General features: G+C 47.9%; 1 protein-coding gene across 9 annotated transcripts in view; it reads right to left on the reverse strand.

Annotated features, from left to right (window-relative positions):
* ATP2B2 (ATPase plasma membrane Ca2+ transporting 2) overlaps positions 1 to 20,430 on the reverse strand; it is a 378,806-nt gene that overhangs the window by 274,678 nt on the left and 83,698 nt on the right. For 6 of the 9 annotated variants that reach the window (XM_041761350.1, XM_041761341.1, XM_041761353.1 and 3 more), the window contains exons 2-3: positions 18,938 to 18,982; positions 18,583 to 18,632 (exon numbers count right to left, since the gene is read on the reverse strand). The gene's annotated coding sequence lies outside the window, so the exon portion shown is untranslated. The remainder of the gene's footprint in view (positions 1 to 18,582; positions 18,633 to 18,937; positions 18,983 to 20,430) is intronic. The other 3 variants (XM_041761348.1, XM_041761342.1, XM_041761344.1) reach the window with 1 other exon arrangement.

A 20,430-nucleotide genomic window follows, 5' to 3' on the forward strand; every position in this document is an offset into this window, starting at 1 on the left:
ATAAAGCAGGAAAGACTACCCACTGGAAAAAAGACAGTCTCTTCGATAAATGGTGCTGGGGGGCAGCCCCAGTGGCGCAGCAGTTTAGCGCTGCCTGCAGCCCAGGGTGTGATCTTGGAGACCCTGGATCGAGTCCCACATCAGGCTCTCTGTATGATGCCTGCTTCTCCCTCTGCCTGTGTCTCTGCCTCTCTCTCTCTCTCTCTCTCTGTCTCTATGAATAAATAAATAAAATCTTTAAAAAAATAAATGGTGCTGGGAAAATTGGACATCCACATGCAGAAGAATGAAACTAGACCATTCTCTTACACCATACACAAAGATAAACTCAAAATGGAAGAAAGATCTAAATTGGAGACAAGATTCCATCAAAATCCTAGAGGAGAACACAGGCAACACCCTTTTTGAACTTGGCCACAGCAACTTCTTGCAAGATACATCCATGTAGGCAAGAGAAACAAAAGCAAAAATGAATTATTGGGACTTCATCAAGATAAAAAGCTTCTGCACAGCAAAAGAAACAGTCAACAAAACTAAAAGACAACCTACAGAATGGGAGAAGATGTTTGCAAATGACCTATCAGATAAAGGGCTAGTATCCAAGATATATAAAGAACTTATTAAACTCAACAGCAAAGAAACAATCGAGTCATGAAATGGGCAAAAGACATGAAGAGAAATCTCACAGAGGAAGACATAGACATGGCCAACAAGCACATGAGAAAATGCTCCTCATCACTTGCCACCAGGGAAATACAAATCAAAACCACAATGAGATACCACCTCACACCAGTGAGAATGGGGAAAATTAACAAGGCAGGAAACCACAAATGTTGGAGAGGATGTGGAGAAAGGGGAACCCTCTTGCACTGTTGGTGGGAATGTGAACTGGTGCAGCCACTCTGGAAAACTGTGTGGAGGTTCCTCAAAGAGTTAAAAATAGACCTGCCCTACGACCCAGCAATTGCACTGTTGGGGATTTACCCCAAAGATTCAGATGCAGTGAAACCGCTGGGACACCTGCACCCCGATGTTTCTAGCAGCAATGTCCACAATAGCCAAACTGTGGAAGGAGCCTCGGTGTCCATCGAAAGATGAATGGATAAAGAAGATGTGGTCTATGTATACAATGGAATATTACTCAGCCATTAGAAACGACAAATACCCACCATTTGCTTTGACGTGGAGGGACCTGGAGGGTATTATGCTGAGAGAAATAAGTCAATTGGAAAACATTATATGGTCTTATTCATTTGGGGAATATAAAAATTAGTGAAAGGGAATAAAGGGAAAGGAGAGAAAATGAGTGAAAATATTAGAGAGGCTTACAAAACATGAGAGACTCCTAACTCTGGGAAATGAACAAGGGGTAGTGGAAGCGGAGGTGGGCGGGGGGTTGGGGTGACTGGGTGCCAGGCACTGAGGGGGGCACTTGGTGGGATGAGCACTGGATGTTATGCTATATGTTGGCAAATTGAACTCCAATAAAAAATTAAAAATAAATAAATAAATTTTAGTTAAGACCTTAAAAAAATATAAAATAAAAAAAATGATAATGTCCTGGAGTACAAAGGCAAACTGAGCAAAGCAAGAGTCAGTAACAGAGTGCAGGTGGTTTTCGAATTCGGTGAAAACGGTGATGTGAAACATGAATGACCACAGCTGGGAACACTGCTGTGGAGGACAAATGCCACCCTTTGCAGATGGGTAAACTGAGCCCTGGAGTGGGGAAAACAGTTGCCCAGAGGGAACTCCCAGGCTACACCTACTACCAGCCCTGGGAGCCTCCCTCCTCCTCCATTCTGGGGTTATATCCTCTCCCTTTGCTCTGAACTGGGCCTCTTCCTTGTCTCGACTTCTCAGCACCCTCTCTTCAAACCCTGTGAAGCTTCTTGTCACCCCATACTTGTTCTGGTTGAAAGGCGGAAAGTGGAACTAGTGAGAATCCACTGTGAGGTGTATTAGAAAGAGCTCAGAGCTGGTTGCAGTTCCAGGTGATTCTGCACTCACACGCTGAGCGAGTCTGCACCAGAGGCTCACCTTCTCTGGGTCTGGCCTCCTTTCCTCTGTAAGAAATAACGGTGCCACCCCTCTGGGAACTGCTGGGAGGCCTCAATGATCCAATGCCTTCGAAATGACTAGTACAGTGCCCAGTGTTTGTGTTTGGCAGATGCTTGACAAAGGCGAGTTCTCTAATAGAATAATTTCTTTTCAAAAGGAGTGCAGTGTTGCTGTGGATGTCCTTGGTATATTCAGTGACACTCTTGACAGCAGATGAGAAGTCTTAAAACCACTTTAAAAATAGATTAGAAGTCATTTATAATTTGTACACTCATTGTTGGAATGCAAATGATGCTGCTAAAAGCCTGTTCTCTTAAGTGGGCTTGTTCAACCATCAATCTGCTTAGCAAATCCTTTTTTTCTCTCAAGTTGCAGGTAAAATACCATTGCAAGAGTTCAGAATAGCAGAGCTCAGACACTGGCTCCTGTGGATGAGATTTTACTAGATAGTACCTATGGGGCCTGGGTAACCCCTGTGTTCTCTGCCCACCTTCTCCCTGACTGCTACTGGTGCATGGGGTGGAGGTGGGGAGAACTGATCAGAGCTCATGTATTCCCAGATTTCTGTTCTGGCATTAAATACCAATCCACCTTCTCCTTCTGCAGCCTTTCTAGGAACAAAACACAAACCAACACTCAAGAAATAAACTTCTCAACTCTCAGACCAAAGAACAATCAAAAGAGAACAAAGATCTTACGGGTCCTTGGAAAGTGGGTGAGATCTGGGTGGGGGTTTAGTTCTGAGTCTTCAGCTCTCCCTCTCCTGAGAGCTGCATGTTGGGCCAAATGGCATATCTTCCTTTGGGTGTCCCACGGGCATCTAAACTTAACATGGCCCAAACCAGACTCGTTGGCCCTCCTCCCTCTGCCCCCCACACACTTCTCCCAGCTTCTCCACTTTGGTGAGAAGCAGCACTGAGTCATCCCTGTGGGCCAGAGTGCTGGCAGGCACCCTGGTCTCCCCTCTCCTGTGCTCTCCAATCTGCATAGATGTGATTCTTCTTGAATCCTTCCTCTCCTTCACCCCACAGTCTTACCTCCTGTCTGGAGCCCTGGTCAGCATCCTGTTCTACCTCTCTGCCTCCATGTCACAGGTGGAGTGATGGCTGCAAAACACCCTTGCCATCACTATCAGTCCTCTGCTCCAAACCTTAGTCTACCCTAAATTTTCAGATAACGTTCACATTCCCTGACTCAACTGCAGAACAAGTGTTGATTGGGTTCTGCACGTGTGCTGGGCCCTTGGTCCACTGTCAGAGACAGGCCTGCCAGCCCAAAGCCAGCCCCACCCACGACCATGTTAGAGTCTAAACCAGAGGCTCCAGACTGGCAGCCCCCAGGTATATTTTGTTTGGTCTCCCCATTGTTAGACCAATGTTTCAAAGTCAGAAGATTTCACATAAAAACTTGGGTTCCTGGCTTCTCTTAAAAACTTAGGAGACCTGTCAACACTAGGCCAGCTTTCCTTCACAGCAACAATTGTCCAGAGCTGAGTCCTACTTCCCGGTTAGAGCCATCAAACACCTTCCAGTTGGCTACAGTCCCCACCATTCCATATTGTCTTACCCTAGGCTGCTTCTCTCACTTAGATCATGTGCCTGAGCTCTGTGGATATTAGAACCAGCTCCTCCTGGTCTATGTACAGTTTCTCCAGTGCACCTGACTATCCTTGTCCTCAGTTTGGCCTGCCTATTTCTCCTCCTGGAATGCCCTTTCTCACCTTGATGGAAAAACAGGCCCCCCACTTTGAGATTCCACTCCAGCACTCCCCTTGCTACTTGACAGAATGTGTATCAGCCTTCTGTGCCCCTGCTGTACCCTGTATGGATATCCTTCCCAGCATCTCCCTTATTAATATTTGCATCTCTCCCACTAGAATGTGAGCCTGCCCTCTATTTCCATAGAGTATAGCACATTTACTCTCTCACTAAATAGGCCCATAAAAAATTGTTGATCAGTGGATGGGCAGATACTAAGAACAACAAAACAACAGAATGGGCCTGTGTACTAGGCTTTGGACTTTTTACATGTGTTAGTTAGTCCACTTAATGCTCAACAGAACCCAATATGGGAGACTATTATCCTCATTTTTATGGATGGAGAGACTAAGCCTGCAGTAAGGTGCAGGGTCTGACTGCAAAGTTGGCCGGTTCATCATTCCTGAGCAGTTGTCTCCTTGACCCTGTTAGGCTCAAAGTCCTTTTTCCCACCTGACAAGTCATGGCCCAGAGGGGCCAGGCTGGGGAGTGTCTGGACAATGGCTTCAGGGAACCAGGGCTGGGGCAACGGGAAAGAAGTGTCCCGTATCCCAGGAGGCCTCAGCTTGATACTTCCTGAAGTATCAAGAAGACCTGCGAATACCATTCAAGGTGACCCAAGGCATCCTGAACAGCACCAGCGCTGGGCTGCTGTTTCCAAGGGAGGAGTTCAGGGTTCAAGTCTGGACCGAGCTGTGTGAGACCTCAGGGAAGATGTCCTATCTCTCTGAGCCTCACTTTCTCCCTATAAATGGGGTAATAACTGTACCTATATCTAGAACTGGAGTAAATATGCAAAGAGACAGTTGCATGTCAAGTGCCTAAGTCCGTTTGATAGATGGGTGGTGGCAACTCTCAGCAGAGTCCCTTTGACAAAGCTGCAGGATGCACCATCCAGTTCTGGGAGGCTGGCTCCTGGCTGGCAGATGGGGTAGAGATGGGAGCCTGGACTGTAGTCCTGGGCTGCTCTCTATAGTGAAATATGACAGGCTGCGCTTCAAATTCTCTTGGCTATTGTATTGGGCTGCCGGTCCAGTTCCTTCTCCTTAGTTAATGCCTGTGGGTGAACATGCGTGTGTGGGGTTGTGCATATGTATGAATGTGAGCACTGGGGGCGTGTATCTGTGTATGTGTGTTGAGGCAAATGTGTCCATCCTTACGACACTGGTATAGATCACTAATGTGTGCATATATGCATATTTGTACATACCTGCTTACGTGTAAGACCTTCCCTCATATGCCTACTCATGACTCCCTGAGAGCCTGGACGATGTCTGTCTCGGTAACTGCTATATCCTCCAGGCTTGGCACATAGTAGGTGCTCAATAAATCTAAGTGTGATGAACAAGTCTACACACACATGCACACACACACATTCCTTTGCTGTTCCCAATCATCATTTGTTTTTTAAAAGGACTTAATTTGGTAATCCTGTGATGAATCTCGTACTGTTTTCAATTGTTCTTTCTCAGCCTCACCCAGAGACTGAGGTGTGCCACTAGCATGGTGGTTGATGGAGAGGGAGGAGAAAGCCTGCACCTGAGTTGCCAGGCTTGGCCGGAGCCCAGTTCTGCCTTGTGCTAGCTGTGTGACATTGGCCAGTTGCTTTACCTCTCTGATACCCTTGTGTGAGGACTGAATACATGTGGGCTGGGGAAAACCCAGCACAGAGTCCAACACAATGGAGTTGTCTACCTTGGTAACTCTTACCTGGGGACCCCCCACAAGGCTGGGCACACCTAGACTCCAGCAGAGGGGCTTCCCACTTTAGAAAAAATTTCTCTCCAAAGTTTTTCTTTCTCCTAACTTCAAGGTTCCCTGCCTCCCAACCAAGTAGAATTCCTGGACTCCCCAGAGAAGGGTCAGTGGTGGACCAAGGTAATGCTCAATTAGCCAGCCTGCAGTCTCCCTGACCCGTCCCCTCTGGTACCATGTCTGGGGTCTCCTGGCACCTAGCCAGGACACAAAGCCATTCTATATGTCCAATTTCAAGTTTAGACTCTGCACTACCAACTTGCCCTCAGGTTGGGAGGCTAGGAATGGAACATTCCCATTCAATATGTAAAACCTGCCCTCAGCGGAGACATGGCACCCCTTTTTCATACCTGCACCCAGTATTATTTAGGCCCAAGCTGCAAAGAGCAGGCTAAGCACACAGTAGGTGCAGAGTAAGATCTTACTGTCTGACTGCTGGCTGATATCACAAGTTCAGTGACCACACTGGGAGTGCTAGCAATCTGGAGGGTGTGGAGATGACAAATCTGGCTTTGACTCAGCAGCTCCAGAGATCTTTCCATGGAGCCTGCTGGCATAAGGGATTGAAGGTGCCTGCAGGGTGACACTGTCTTGAAGAGATGTCCCTCTAGCATCTTTAGCTCACTATGGCCACATTCAAGCTCATTGCCTCTTCCCTCTATGTCCATCTGCTTCTCTTCCCTCCTCTCCTCTCCCATCGAAAGGTCCCCATCACCCATCTAGTTTCCACAGCCCGCTCCAAAATCATCCTAGACTCTTCCTTTTCCCTCACAGTTGGTGTTTTATCCAGCCTTACCACTCAAACTCAGAAAAGAGCAGATGTGTCCCTGATTTTCCACCTCCCAACCCTACTACCTTGTTCTAAAGCACTGACCTCCATGAGTATAAGGACACACTTTTCTTTTTGGGGCGGGGGGGCGTGTCTCCCTGGGTTTCTCCTCACCCTATCCACATGGTAGGCAGACTTGAGTTATCTAAGATGTAAAACTGACATCACACCACTGTTTTAAAATATTTAGTGCCTCTTATCAGCCTCTAGGATCAACTCCAAACTCCTTCATCTGGCAATTGAGGCCTTTCATGATATGGCCCTGTCAGTCCTCTCATTTTCTGCAGCCTCTGCTCAGGCTTGCCAAGCTGGTCACTACAAACTATTACATTTCTGTACATCCAAACCTCTTTGGGGGCACCTGGGTGGCTCAGTGGTTGAGCATCTGCTTTCAGCTCAGGTCGTGATCCTGAGGTCCTGGGATCAAGCCCCACATTGGGTTCCCCTCAGGGACCCTGCTTCTCCCTCTGCCTGTGTCTCTGCCTCTCTCTGTGTGTCTCTCATGAATAAATAAATAAAATCTTTAAAAATTATTTAAAAAAAACAAAATAAATCTCTTTGCAGTCACAGCATCTTGGTTGCCTTTTGTCCCCTGAAGAATCCTCCTCATCCTTCAAGACCCAACCTAAAGGACCCCTCTTCAGTAAATTCTTCTCTAGTACCCTGAAGTCCAGCTGGCCTCTCCTTGCCCCTGGAAGACACTCTCCTATTGTACATCTTGTGATATTACAGTTATTTAAGCAACCATCCTCCTGGCAAGACTAGGGACACTTCTGAGTAGAGGCCTCATCTAGCTCTCCTTTAACCCCTTGGTGCCCAGCAAGGAGCCCGGCATGTACTTGGCCCTCAGAAAACATCTGGCAAAGAATGAAGGAAGGAGCTAAAGTCCTTCAGGGAAGTCCTATAACCATCTTGTTTTGGGTGTGAGCCAATAGCAACCTTCCTTCCCCAGAATTCTAGGCCACCTCAAGTGTGAGCAGAGCCAAGTCCTGTTGCTGCTTCATAGAATCACCAGGAACAGGCTCTTGAGCTGCTTCCTCTTTCAATCTCAGCAGCAAAAGCTTTATCAGCTTTGTGTTTCTAGAAGTCCCAGAGCCAACACCTCCTTCCCAGCCTCTGTGGGTGCATGGCACTTGGAGGCCCTCACTTACCCTTCCAAGTGTGTCCTGGGCCAGCTCCATAGGAGGAGTTGGCCTCTCCTGTGCCCTGGGACTCTGGGGCTCCATCCTGGAGGGGTCTGCAGGGTGAGGAGCCCTACTGAGCTCTGGTTGCCAGCAGCAGAGGCAGACGGAGCCACTGCAGCAGAGCCTGCAGCCGCCCCCACCTAGGACTGCGGCTCTGGCAGCCACAAGGAGCCTCCTGCCATCGATCAGTCTTGCTACTACAAGTCTCCTTGGTGCGCCTGGCTGAAGCTGGGAGCTTTGCAAGTATGCATAAAAAGAAACAGAAAATTAAAGAAAAACATCTAACAAAAGGCCATCGGTGGGGGCTGGACAGCAAACCATTTGCTGATACAGGACTGCAGTGGACGGGCAGAGGAAGGCCCTCTGATGGTCCGTGTGAGGGAAGGGGTGGCAGAGAGGGTTCCAAATAACTGCAGGTTAACCCTATAAGAGCTAACTCTTTTACTTATCAGGTTTCTGGTTTTGTTTTAATGGGAATGGGTATAAAACTCACATCACAATGCACAGTGGTTCTCACTTGGAATTTAAGCATCTTTGGATGATGTGGGGCTGATGAGGTCCTCACTGGGACATTGCAGTCACTTGTCCCTTCAAGTCACTGGGGAGTGGGCTGTGTGATCTGGTACCCAGTGACCCATGCTACGGGGTAACTCCTCAATGACCCAAGCTCCTCTTGTTCACCCCTACCATACTATGCTGCTTGGGATGGCACTTCACATTCACATTGGGCTCATGCCAGTACAGGAAAAACCTGTGACTCACTCTACTCTCCCTAACCATTCCTGGTTCCTTTGCTTCTCCCTATCCCTCTTTTTCCCTTCTTATATCTCTCTTAACCTTTTTTTTTTTTTTTTTTCTGACCCACTATTCCAAACTCTGGCAATGGAGGTCTGATGATCACATTCTTCAAAACCAAAGAGCATGAGCCTTCCTTCTGGCTCCGACCAATCAGTTCTGTCCTCTGGACTCCTAGAGTCTCTCATTCCATTTTCTTATTCTTGGAGTGATCCAATTTATGAGCATTTCCAGGGCCCTGAGGGCTCTTTCAGGATTTGAGCCAAGGGATTCCCAAAGTGGGGTCTGACATGAACTGCATTTGAGGAAAGTGGGCCTTTGGGACTTGCAAAGATGATGGAGGGGAAAAAGAAAGAAATAGCCAATCCATTCCAGAGACAAGGTCAGGATCGATGTCAGCATCAACTTCAGAGACCCAGGTAGGGGTGTGGGGCGGGGGGTGCGGGGGTCAGTGTGTACACTAGGTGGCAGCAGGCAGATTCAACACCCAAGCTTGGGGTCCTATAGATTTGGCTTCCCATTCTGATCCCCCCACAGCTTATTGGCTGGGACATCCAAGGCAAACTACTTAAACTTTCTGAGCCTCAGTTTGACTGCATGTAAAACAGAGAGAGTGATACCCACACCTTGCAGAAGTGGTGCAAATCTCAAGTTAAATAATGTGCACAAGGTTCCTGGCAGCTGGTACTCAGGACACATGCTTTGCTCTCTCACTGTCCTCTCCTTCAAATCTCCAGAGGGACTCCTGGAAGACACCAATAGGGAGGTAAGGAAGTTCCAGAAAGCTATGATATATGATCAGTAGCCAGGGACCAGCCCAGAAGGTACAAAAGTCAGGGTTTCTAGAAGGCAGCATGGAGTCCCCTGGAAGAGTGGAGCAGGCACTCAGTTTTGAAGAACTGGCCCTGTGCCTGCCCGGTGTGGACGGGCAAGAGCTGCAGGGGGCCGGGCCTGCCCCAGCCTCACTCACTGCCTGCCCCTAGATTCCAGGCATTTCCAAATCCAGCCCCCTAGCCCACATTTACCAGCACCTTCCAAAATCGGGCATGCATGGGTAGGCCAGATCATCCTGTCCTCTAGGGCATATCGTTAAGTGCTTTTTTTCCTTCTAGATGCTTCTCCCTATGCAACCTGAGACTAAACCACCAACATGTTGGCTATAAGAGGAGAGTGACATAGTAGGGTCATGGACATCCAGATAAAGTGACTGGCTTGACAGGTTCCAAATTAAGAATGTCCTAGGCCTCCCTCTGTCTCCAATGTCTGATGAACTGAGATTCCTAAGATTCTTCTTGAATACAAAGGTGAGCCTCCAACCTCCCAACTCCATGTAACATCTTGGGTCTTATTCCTTCTCCATCTCCTCTTTTTTTCTTATTTATTCACTCCTCCCTCCTCCTCTCCTTCTGTCCCCTTCCATGGTATATGCAAAGGTTTGGAGAGGAAATATCAACAATTGTTGGAGGGAAACTTGGCCCAATCTCTCTGGGTTTCAGTCTACTCCTCTGTGAAATGGGAGGTATGATAGGGAGGGCCCTGCCAGGTGTCTGTGTCAGGCCTGGCAGAGCCATATGCGATGCTGGAGAGATGGAGGAAAAGCTCTCTCAGTGAGCACAAAAGGTTTTAGAAGCATATCCCACCAGGCTGGCCTCCTTGTGCTGTCCTTAGCAGGAGGCATGCAGTCCAAATGAGTCAGGCTGCGCCCATTGCACAGGTAGGAAATGAGTGCCCACGGGCTCACAGGTGTGCCTCAGTAGATTTGAGACCTTTCATACCTCAGAAAGCATTCTCCTTAATTTTAACTGTCTGGTGGTTCCCATCAGTTCCTGAATGATGTTCATGACATCTCATTTCTGCTGGGCATTTCTGCTAAGTGCTTTCTTCCCAAATGTTATTTTAAGTCATGATTGCATACTCTAGCAGGAGTGGGGAGGGCCCACTGTTCCTGTTCTGCAGAAGAAAGGTGATGAGACCTGCCAGCAGAGGTATGCTCCTGCTCTGGGTGAGGGGATGGGAGGGGGTGGAGCGCGGTGGCTGAGGGGCAGGCAGGGGGATGTGGGATCCACACTTGCCTTTCGGCCCACAGCCCTCCTCCTCACACTTCACCAGAGGCCAGCCCCCACTCCCTTCTCCTCCCAGGCTCTCCCCTACCTCAGCGTGCCAGCCCTAACATCTGTGCCCCCACCCAGGCAAGGGACATGTCACCCTCCCCTTAACGATGAAGGAGCCTGCTGGAGGCCACACTGCCAGTGACCTGAGCAGAATGGCATTCTAGAGAGGGACTGGGTCCCTCTCCTGAGTGACTTAGATGAGACTTAGGACCTGTCTCACTTTCATTCCAAATCACTCTGCCAACCCCGCCACCAATTTGAAGAGGTTTTTTTGGTTGTTGTTGTTTTGTCTGTGTTTTCATGTCAGCCTATCTCCTTGCCCCTTTTCTACCCTTACCATCAAAACCCCTTACAATCTACATTAACTCTGTCTCTGGCAATTCCTAAGAGTATGACCTTGGATAAGTGACTCATCCCCTATAAGCCTCAGCTTCCTTATCTGTGAAATGGGGACAACACCATCACTGTGAAAATTAAATAAGAGAATGCATTTCAAGGGCTCAGCACATTCCCAGGCACAGGCAGGCACTCAACCAAAGTATCTTGTTGTTGTTCTGCCCCCTTGATCACCCCCAATCAGTAGTGATTTCTCCTGGCTCTACATCTGTCATCCCACATTCCACTTTTCTCACTCTGTTTTCCTGTGTAGATAATGACTCTCATGACTTCTTTCCAGCCACATTTTGAGCTGCCAGAGGATGCCTCTAACTCCTGGCCCAAAAGTAGGTACACAGCCGGTGCCGGACCACTCCCTATGGCTGCCAGCTGGTGCTGCAGCAGCTCCCATCATAAAGCTCAGCTCACAGGCTGCTGCACTTCCTCACTCACCATTCCCACCTTGGTCCCACCATGGCAGCTATTGTCACCTCCCCTTCTCGGGAGCCACTCAGCTCCAGGTCAGTGGCCATTTCTTGGTTCTCCTCTTCTTTGACTTCCTGCGTTCAGCATTGACTTTATCATTCCTCCTTGTGAAACACCTGCCTGGGGACAGAGCCCTCTCCAGTTCTCCTGCCTCTCTGACCACTCCTCCTCTGTCCCCTCTGCTGGCTCCTCCTCCTTCAAGCCATAACTCTTGCAGGCACAGCGCTCAGCTCTTTTTTTCTCCCCAACTATACTCACTCCCTGAGTTATCTCATCCAGTTGAGGGGCTTCAAATATGATCTATATACTGATCTTTCCCTGAGATCCAAACTCATAGATCCAGCGGCCAACTCCACAACTCCATTTGGATGTCTAATGAACATCTTAAAGTCAACATGTCCAAAACATTACCCTTCATTTCCCCCATCCAGACCTACTATTCCCCAGCCCCCACCTCTGGCCTAGTCTTCTGCTAGTCTCAGCAAATAGCACTAGCATCTACCCTGTTTATAATAAAGAATACAACTGAATTTTGTTCCTGGTTCCTGGGAGGGAGACTCTAAAGCCTTAGAATTTCCATAGTGACAGAGGTGTCTGTTGTTCATGAGCCCCTGGGGCTACACCTGAGTTTATGCTAATAAGCTGAATCAGGATGGGTACTGGTCATCAGAAAGACCATTAGACGGCATTAGAGGTTGGGGGCTTTGAGTCAGTTCCACCTCCAGGGCAGGGAGGAAGGAGATTCACTTTAATCATGTGGCTAAGGATTCAGTCACTCATGCCAACATAATGAAATCCCAATAAAAACTAAGGACACTGGAGCTCAGTGAGGCTTCCTGGCTGGTCAACAATCAATGTGCCAGGAGGGCAGACAGGTCTCTGATGGGGCCCTGCAAGACCTGGCCTACGTAGCTCTTCATTTGGCTGGTCCTGATCTGTATCCTTTATAATAAAACTGTAATCTTAAATAGAGTGCTTTCCTGAGATAATTCCAGTGAATTCTCAAGCCAAAGAGAGCTCTAGGAATCCCCACATTTTTAGCCAGCCCACCAGAAGTGTGGTAGCTTAAGGACCCCACTTTCAGCTGGCATCTGAAGTTGGGGTAGTCTCATTGGGAACTGTGTCCTTTAACTTATGAGGTCTTTGCGAACTTGGGACAGTTAGTGTCAGATTTGAATTTCAGCACCGCAGCTGCTGTCAGAACACAACCCAGGAAGCATCCATTCAGAACAGGGCCACTTCTCCTCCTCCCTACTTCCATGGCCACCATCATCTCTCCCCTGAAATACCAGAGCAGGCTTCTCCCCTGTCCCCTGGACTCCACCTCTACCCTGTACAGTCTCCCCTCTACAAAGCAGCCTTGTACTTGTTAATGTACAAGTCAGTGCCCCTCCTCCTTTCCCTCCTCAAAATCTCACATACCCTATCCCACCTGGAACCAGTCCTCATGATCTAGTTTCTCACTAGCCTCTCAGACCTCATTTCCCACCACTTTGCTGGCCAGCTGTTGGAAAAGGTCTCATATAGACGATCCGCTGTCTCCAAATCTTTTGCTTTGCAGCTGGCAGTCATAAGGATTTATTTACATAGATGTAGAAGGAAGCACAACAGGGCTGTACAGTTCAAACAGTTTGGGCAAAAGGAAAAAAAAATGTTTTGTTAGCAGGGAACAAACAGATGCTCTGAAAGCAAAACATGCCAGGTCATTTACTTCAGAAGTTACCAAGAGATTGAAGACAAAAGACACAATTGAGAAAAATGCATTGAATGTGGGATCTCCTAATTTGGGTTTTAGGTTTTGTTTCTCCCATTTCTCAGTTCTATGACTTCAGGCAAGTGGCATCCTCTCCCTGGGCCTCGGTTTTGTTATCTGTAGAATGGGGGAGAATATTAACCCATCCTGGCCCATGCCCCAGCATCACTGTGAGGATCCCACGAGAGGCAGATGCCAGAAGACCCATCCAATATTATTTAGTTTACTCTTGTGTTGACATCTATCAGGGCAGGAAGCCCTAGGACATTTGAGCAAGAAATAGATACCAAGTCAGTGGATACCAAGTGGATGTCTAGGAATAATGGTGGATTTTTAGTCTCCCAGGAAAGGTGCTGAGAGAAGGGTTTTGCTGAGTCAGAGGAAAATGTTAAACCCAATTTTTGTGCTTCGTGCATCATATTTTCATAATCAACCATCCCCTCAACTTTGGGATGATGGGCACAGTCCTGGGTCCCAGTCTGGACTCCAGGCCTTAGGCAGGCAGCCCCTTCACCTCTGTGTACCTTGAGGTCCTGTCATCCCTGCCGGCCAACATGCTGCTGTCCCTCAGGGGGGACCAGCAGTTGGACTACTGGAGCTGCTCAGTGTGGAGTGAGAATCTGGCAAAAACACCACTAAAGATCTCTGCAAATGTCCTACTCTCTCCCCTTGCCTAAATCCACACCTGGAGTCATCCTTGACTCTCTTTGTGTCCACATCTTGACAGCCATTCTCTTCTGTGTAAGTCTCATCATCCACAGCCACCATCAGGGCAAGGTTCCCACCATTTCTTGCCTGCACAACTGCATCAACCTGCCACTGGTCCCCCACCTCCACCCCAACCATCCATTCAACACATAGCAGCAGCCAGAACAGTCTTTTAAAAACACAAATCTGTTTGCATCACTTCCTGACTATAAGCCTCTGGAGGATTCCTGATGTTCTTAGACTACAGTCCAAACTCTCTTGACGATGATGGCCTTACGATGCTGTCCCCTGGCCTTCATCTCTTATCTCACCAGCTGACCCCTTCTCTCTGTGTTCTAGGGATGCTTGGCTTCTGTGTTTCCAATGCTCCTCCCTCACTGCAGGATCTCTGCACAGGTGGTGCTTTGCAGGAATATCTTTTCCCCTTACGTGGGCTTTCCTTTTCCTCACCTTCATCTTGGCCCATTGTCTAACATCTATGACCTGCTCAGACATATGCATCCTCACATTTCCACCAATTTTTCATCTCAAATAAACACCTCCTCAAGGAAACCCACCTTGATTCCCCCACCCTTCCCCCACCATCAGGCTCTCCTAATGGACTGGGGGCTTCACAGCATTCATCACATTATAATTACTATTTTGTCACCAGCTTTAGGCTGTAAGCTCCATGAGGGTGGGGATCATGTCACTCCTCTCTCACCACTGCTATACTTATAATAGGAACTCAATAATTAGTAAAATTTTACAGACTCACCTCAGAATCATTTTTTTAAAGATTTTATTTTTATTTATAAATGAGAGAGACAGAGAGAGAGAAAAGGAGAGACATAGGCAGAGGGAGAAACAGGCTCTCTGTAGGGAGCCCTATGTGGGACTCGATCCCAGGACTCTAGGATCACGTCCTAAGCCAAAGGCAGATGCTCAACCACTGAGCCACCCAGGCATCCCTCATCTTTTAATTTCTTATGCTCCAACTACTTACACAGCTTACATCCAATCACTGACTATATTATCAATCTTAACCCACCCACACTCAGTAAGCACCCACTTCTTACCCCACCCACTCACTGAGCAAAGCCTGGCAGTGAAGAGGGAGATGTGCAGATCCCCATGATAGGCAATGTCAGTCCTTTAATGGGAGTGCTGAGCCCAAGAGGAGTGTCTGTCTGGGAGGCTAAGAAAAGCTTCAGGGTAGAGGGGCTCCATGAATGGGGCCTTAGAGGATGCTTAAGAGGTTGCCAGGCTGGAGATGAAGCAGAGGCAAGGGCATGGAAAAAAGCTCAGAAAAATGAAATAGCACAAACATCTCCCAAGATTTCTTTTGCAGCTCCAGTTCCAGAACTTACATTGAGACCCTCATTCCTGCACTTCTGCAAAGACTACCTAAATAGATTTTCTGTTGGAATCTATCTTAACATCTGTTGTCATTCTGCTCCACCTTTGCTCAAGAGCCTGCTGTAGATCCCTTACTACCTTCCACTTAAATCTAATGTACCCGCCATTGGCTGTCTGCCTCAGCTTCTCCCCATCTCTCACACTACTCTCCAACCTAATCATCTTTGCTTCTACTAAACTCAACACCCACACCTTTCACACCCAACTTGCTTACCTATTCCTTTTCTCCACCATTGATTTGGTAAAGCAGTTTCACCTTTGAATTGATGCCTAGAAAATTTTTTTAAAAAATTTTGAATTTTAATGTCCAGAAGCCCATTTAAATGATTTGATTGTTCATAGCTAACTTGCTGGTTCTCACTGCAGTAGATGTACTTGAGAGTTTCTTATCCTTTTGTATGCTTAACTCCTTTCTTTTGTCTTGACCTTGAGCAGCCAATCTGTGGTGGCTGGGCGTACCAGGAACGGCCATACTTTTGCTGCTGGGTCTTGCTTGAGAGGTGAGGTGTTACTCAGGGGCACTGTGTGCATTCAGTGTCTGCATCACACCTTCCTGGGGGCCTCTTAAAGGCAGGGACAATGTCTTCTTCATCAATATCCCTGCTCCCACTCCAGCTTCAAGTGCACTACTCTGCAAAGTAGTGGCCACAGTCATGGGGAAGAGGCTGTCCCTATTCTAGGCTAAAGTGTGACCCCCCCCCATATTCATGGTCCTAACACCCAGGACCTCAGAACATGGCTGTGTTTGGAGATATTGTCTCTGAAGAGGTCATTATGGTAAAATGAGGTCATTAGGGTGAATCCTAATCCAATAGACTGGTGTCCTTTTAAGAAGGGGAAGATTAGGACACAGACAAACAGATAGGGGTACAGCAGACCCTGTGAGGACACAGGGAGAAGGCAGCCATCTGGCCAAGGAGAGAGATGTCAGAAGAAACCAAACCTGCCGACACCTTGATCTCAGACTTCTGGCCTCCACAACTAGGAGAAAATTAATTTCCAGTGTCTAAGCCACCCTCTCTGTGGTATTTTTTTATGCCTGTCTTAATAAACTAATACAGCCCCTCAAACCAGTGCTCTCAGAACCATCGCTCAAGGGATAGAAGAATACCAAGTGGCATTGCCATTGCTTTTTAAAAATGTGGGTTTTTTTGTTTTTAAGATTTTATTTATTTATTCATGAGAGACACATAGGGAGAGAGGCAGAGACATAGGCAGAGGGAGAAGCAGGCTCCCTGCAGGGATCCCGATGCAGGACTTGATCCTGGGACCCCAGGATCATGACCTGAGCCAAAGGCAGATGCTCAACTGCTAAGCCCAAGTTTTAAAGAATATTTTAAGGAAAAGAAAGCTTTAGAATGAAAAGTAACAATATAACCATTTTTCCTATACAACAGATTAGCAAAATGTACACACACACACACACACACACACACACACGTGTGCATGCGTGCGTGTCATGGGGAGTGGGCTGGGATGGAGAATTTTTTCTTAATTGTAACTACTATTCATGAGAAACAGTTAACATTCCACTGTGGGCGGTCAGAAATGCAGAAAACACAAAGGAGAAAATAAGTCACCTGTTACTCCCCACACTTTAGTATCTGTTTCTTCAATCTTCTTTCTCTGCACCCTACCTTGCTTACTTGTTTTTTTCTACCCATTTAAAAAAAATGTAGTCAGGATTAATTTTGGGAAGCTGCCTTTTCACTTAATACTAAAATATGACCATTTTCCCCAACATTATTAAAAATTCATTTCAAACCATATTCAGTGGCTGCCCAGAATCATCCATGTGCCAAAATGGGCTCCCCCAATCTCCTGCTGCTAGACACACACATTGTTTTCTATTTTTTAACAGATATAAATAATGCTATGATAAACATCCTTGTAGATAAATCTTTGTACACATCCTAGTCTATTTCCTCAGGGCAAATTTCCCAGAAGTGGAATTACTGGTTACTTACATTCTGAAAGAGGAAATTTTTAAAGATTCTTAAAGGTCTCTAGCAGGTTATGCCTCTGTAGGGAATTTATCAATTTCTGACCACACATATTAAAAGCTCCCTAGAGTCTGTATTGTAATTTTAGACATTTTTTTTTTAAAGCAAGAATAAAGAAGACCTAGGTTACCTGGCCATAGCCAATGCAAGAGAGTGAGGTCCATATCTGGCTACAATGAAGTCGCCCTTCAAGTGAGAGCCTGCTTACTTAGCAAGGAAAGGGAGCAAGGTGGGACTTTAATGGAGGGAACAAACCAACTCCACCTTATTTTCGAAAAAAAAAAAGATCATGATTTGGCTCTCTAGCTCACCACTGCAGCAGAATCAGGAGGCCCTGCTCACTTCTGATAGCTCCTTAATCCTTCCCAGCATCACCTTTTGCTTTTCCATCAAAACTTACCCATCCAATGTCCCAGTTCCCTGAGGCTCAGGTACCTTCTGGAGCTAACCTGGTCAGATTATTTCTACCATGAATGCAAGTAACCATGCAAGTGACACTAGACTGCCCCAGATAGCATTTGGGGGTGGTGGGGGTGGGGAATATCAAAGTGCCATGTGCTTGGTACATAAAACAGAAAACAGAGAAAACTCAAATTGCATATAATCTCGCAATTTGGAAATAATCACTACTAACCTTCAGTTGACATTTTAATGGAAGCTTTCAAAGCTTCGTTCTTATCCTCCCCCAAAGAGTGACACAGATGGCGATTTGGGTAGTGTGATGGGTGGGCAGGCGGGGGTGTCGGGTGGAGAGGTCTCTATCCAATCACACACCTGGGGGCAACTGCTGATTCCACCTAGGAGTGAAGCCAGCTCCACACACAGCCACCCAGAGGAAGGATGATTTATCCCAGGTTGTTGCCCCAGGCCATCGGCAATGAATCAAGTTGGCTTGTCCCAGAGAACTCCAGACCATCCCTCAAGCAAGCGGCTATGTCTCCAAATGTTTGTTTGTAAACAGATGGTTTGGAGTAAAGGGCATGCTTTCCCAGGAATATCATGGTGGTAAAGGTCATAGCCCCCAGAGGCCTCACCCGCCCAGGACAGAAGCCAAAGACAGCACTGCCAGAGCCAGCTCCACAAACACAATCACTAAGCTACCAGAAATGTCCTCAGCAGGCCCCCAAACCCTTGTTGCCCCAAGCCCTACCCAGGCTGGGCCAAGGACCCTCTGTGTAGGGCTCCTTCTTCTCAATTCCAAAATCAGAAAACCCCTCACTGTGGCTGACCCCAGAAAGAGAGTAAGCAAAAAGTAATTGGATGGCATTAATAGATATTAAAGTATGAATGACTGATATGATAGGCCTGTAACTCACACATGAATATTGCTTTTTATTGCAAAAGAACATTTACTCATCCAAGCGCACCTGTATTTTGGTAGACTATCACACCCAGGTAAAGTGGTCACACACAGGCCCTGAGGGGAAGCAGGAAGTCACATTTAGAATATGCCCAAACTGTAGCTTCAGCTCTGCTTCTGGCTTCCCTCCTCCTCCACTGCCACCCACAGGTTTTTGGGAGTGGTTGTGAGAGCTTCGGTGCAGGGAAGAAGGTTAGGAAGGCTGGGGCAGACAGGGCAGTGGCAGTGAGGAGAGTGGAGGTGGGTCTGCAAACAAGGCGTTCCTAAAATGGGTCCATTAATGATGCTAAGGATGTGCCCAGGTGTGAGAGGGGATTCTAAGTCCCTTCAGGTGAACCAGGGGTTTTGGCTCTCATACTCACCTATCTCCTGGGCTCCTCTCAGTCTGTATTCCGGGTGTGGGAAACCTACAAGCAAATGAGATGGAGATCAGAAAGGTCTGTCAGAAGCACTTGTATTTTCCAGGTCACAAACTGGTGGCCAGATTCAGATCTGGTTGTTTAAAATTCAATATTTGAAATGATCCCAGTATTTAGAAACTGGGGGGATTTCATGCAAAAGTCTGGCTTTCTGGCTTCTCCAGGGACAGCTGCACCTCTGGGCCAGGTGCCAGCAGACCAGTAATGGGCTGGAGCCATGTGGGCTATCTCCTCGAGCCCACAAATGCTCCCCAATCCCAACCTAACTGGCCACTGTGGGTGCTTGACTGTGCCATCCCTGCTGTGGGGTCTGCTGCCAGGACCTGCACAGCCAGGTGTGTTCCCCTTTCAGACCTGCCTGGGCTACTTCCCCTCTCTTCCCTTTTCCCGCTCCAGACACATACACTAGAAGTCTGGAGGGAGAATGCCAGGTTGCTCCCTTGGAGTAATCAAGGGTAAGAAGATGGAGTCAGATTCTAGATATGGTTTTGATTTGAGGCCCTGCTGCCCCCTGCCCCCGCTCATCCCTTTCCAGTACCCTTGCTCTGCAGCTCTGGGGGGCTGAATCAGGCAGGGTCCTCAGGGCTTAATAAAGGACCTCTTCATAAAAATGTGGGCAGGAGCGGTGCAGTTTCCCTAGGGAAAGTAGAGTGGAGATTCTGCTACTAACACCCCTAGGGTGTGGGAAGGGGTAATGGTTTCCAGACCCAGGCATAGGGAAGACGCCTGACAGGAGCTGTCATCTGGGATCAAGGCACACAGCCATCCCAAGGTGATCCTGAGGGAGACAGCTGGAGACTAAATAACATATCTCCCTGCCCCCCTCACTGTATATCCTGCTAGAGCTCCCTATTGGCCCAAGCCAACAGGAAGCCAGAGAGGGGAGGAAGTGCACTGATGAGTGCAGGTCATCTCCTAGGGCACAGGGCAATGGGGAGAGGGTACAGAGTGGTCTCAAGGGGCAAATAGCAGATGTCCAGTACAGTGGCCCTGCCTTTCTGTACGCTATTCATCCTTCAGGCCCGAAGCCAAAGCTAACCAGGTCGTACCAAGTGTCAGGAGCTCAACGACACCCTCACAGCTATTAGTTGGCATCTCTGTTCTGCTCACCTGGACTGAGCCCTGCTCCACCCCCCCACCCCCCCACCCAGTACCCGGAACCTGGCCCACACTCTGAGGTCCTCTTGCCACCTCTGTCTGTTCTCCTCCACTGGACGCCCTTCAAACTCCTCTCACTGTGGAGCCAGGCTGTCCCCTTCCTGGAAAGACAGCCAGCCCAGAGTTCACAGAGATCCAGGAGCAGAACTGCAGGGAACCCACAGGCAGGAGGCTGACATGGAACAGTCATGGAGACAAAGTGGTCACCTGAGAACTCCCCTCCCCAAAACTGTTCTGGGAAAAACTCGAGCCTGGCAAGAGGCAGCCATGTGCAGGAT

This window comes from Vulpes lagopus, chromosome 7 (assembly GCF_018345385.1).
Source record: "Vulpes lagopus strain Blue_001 chromosome 7, ASM1834538v1, whole genome shotgun sequence".
NCBI classification, from domain to species: Eukaryota; Metazoa; Chordata; class Mammalia; order Carnivora; family Canidae; genus Vulpes; species Vulpes lagopus.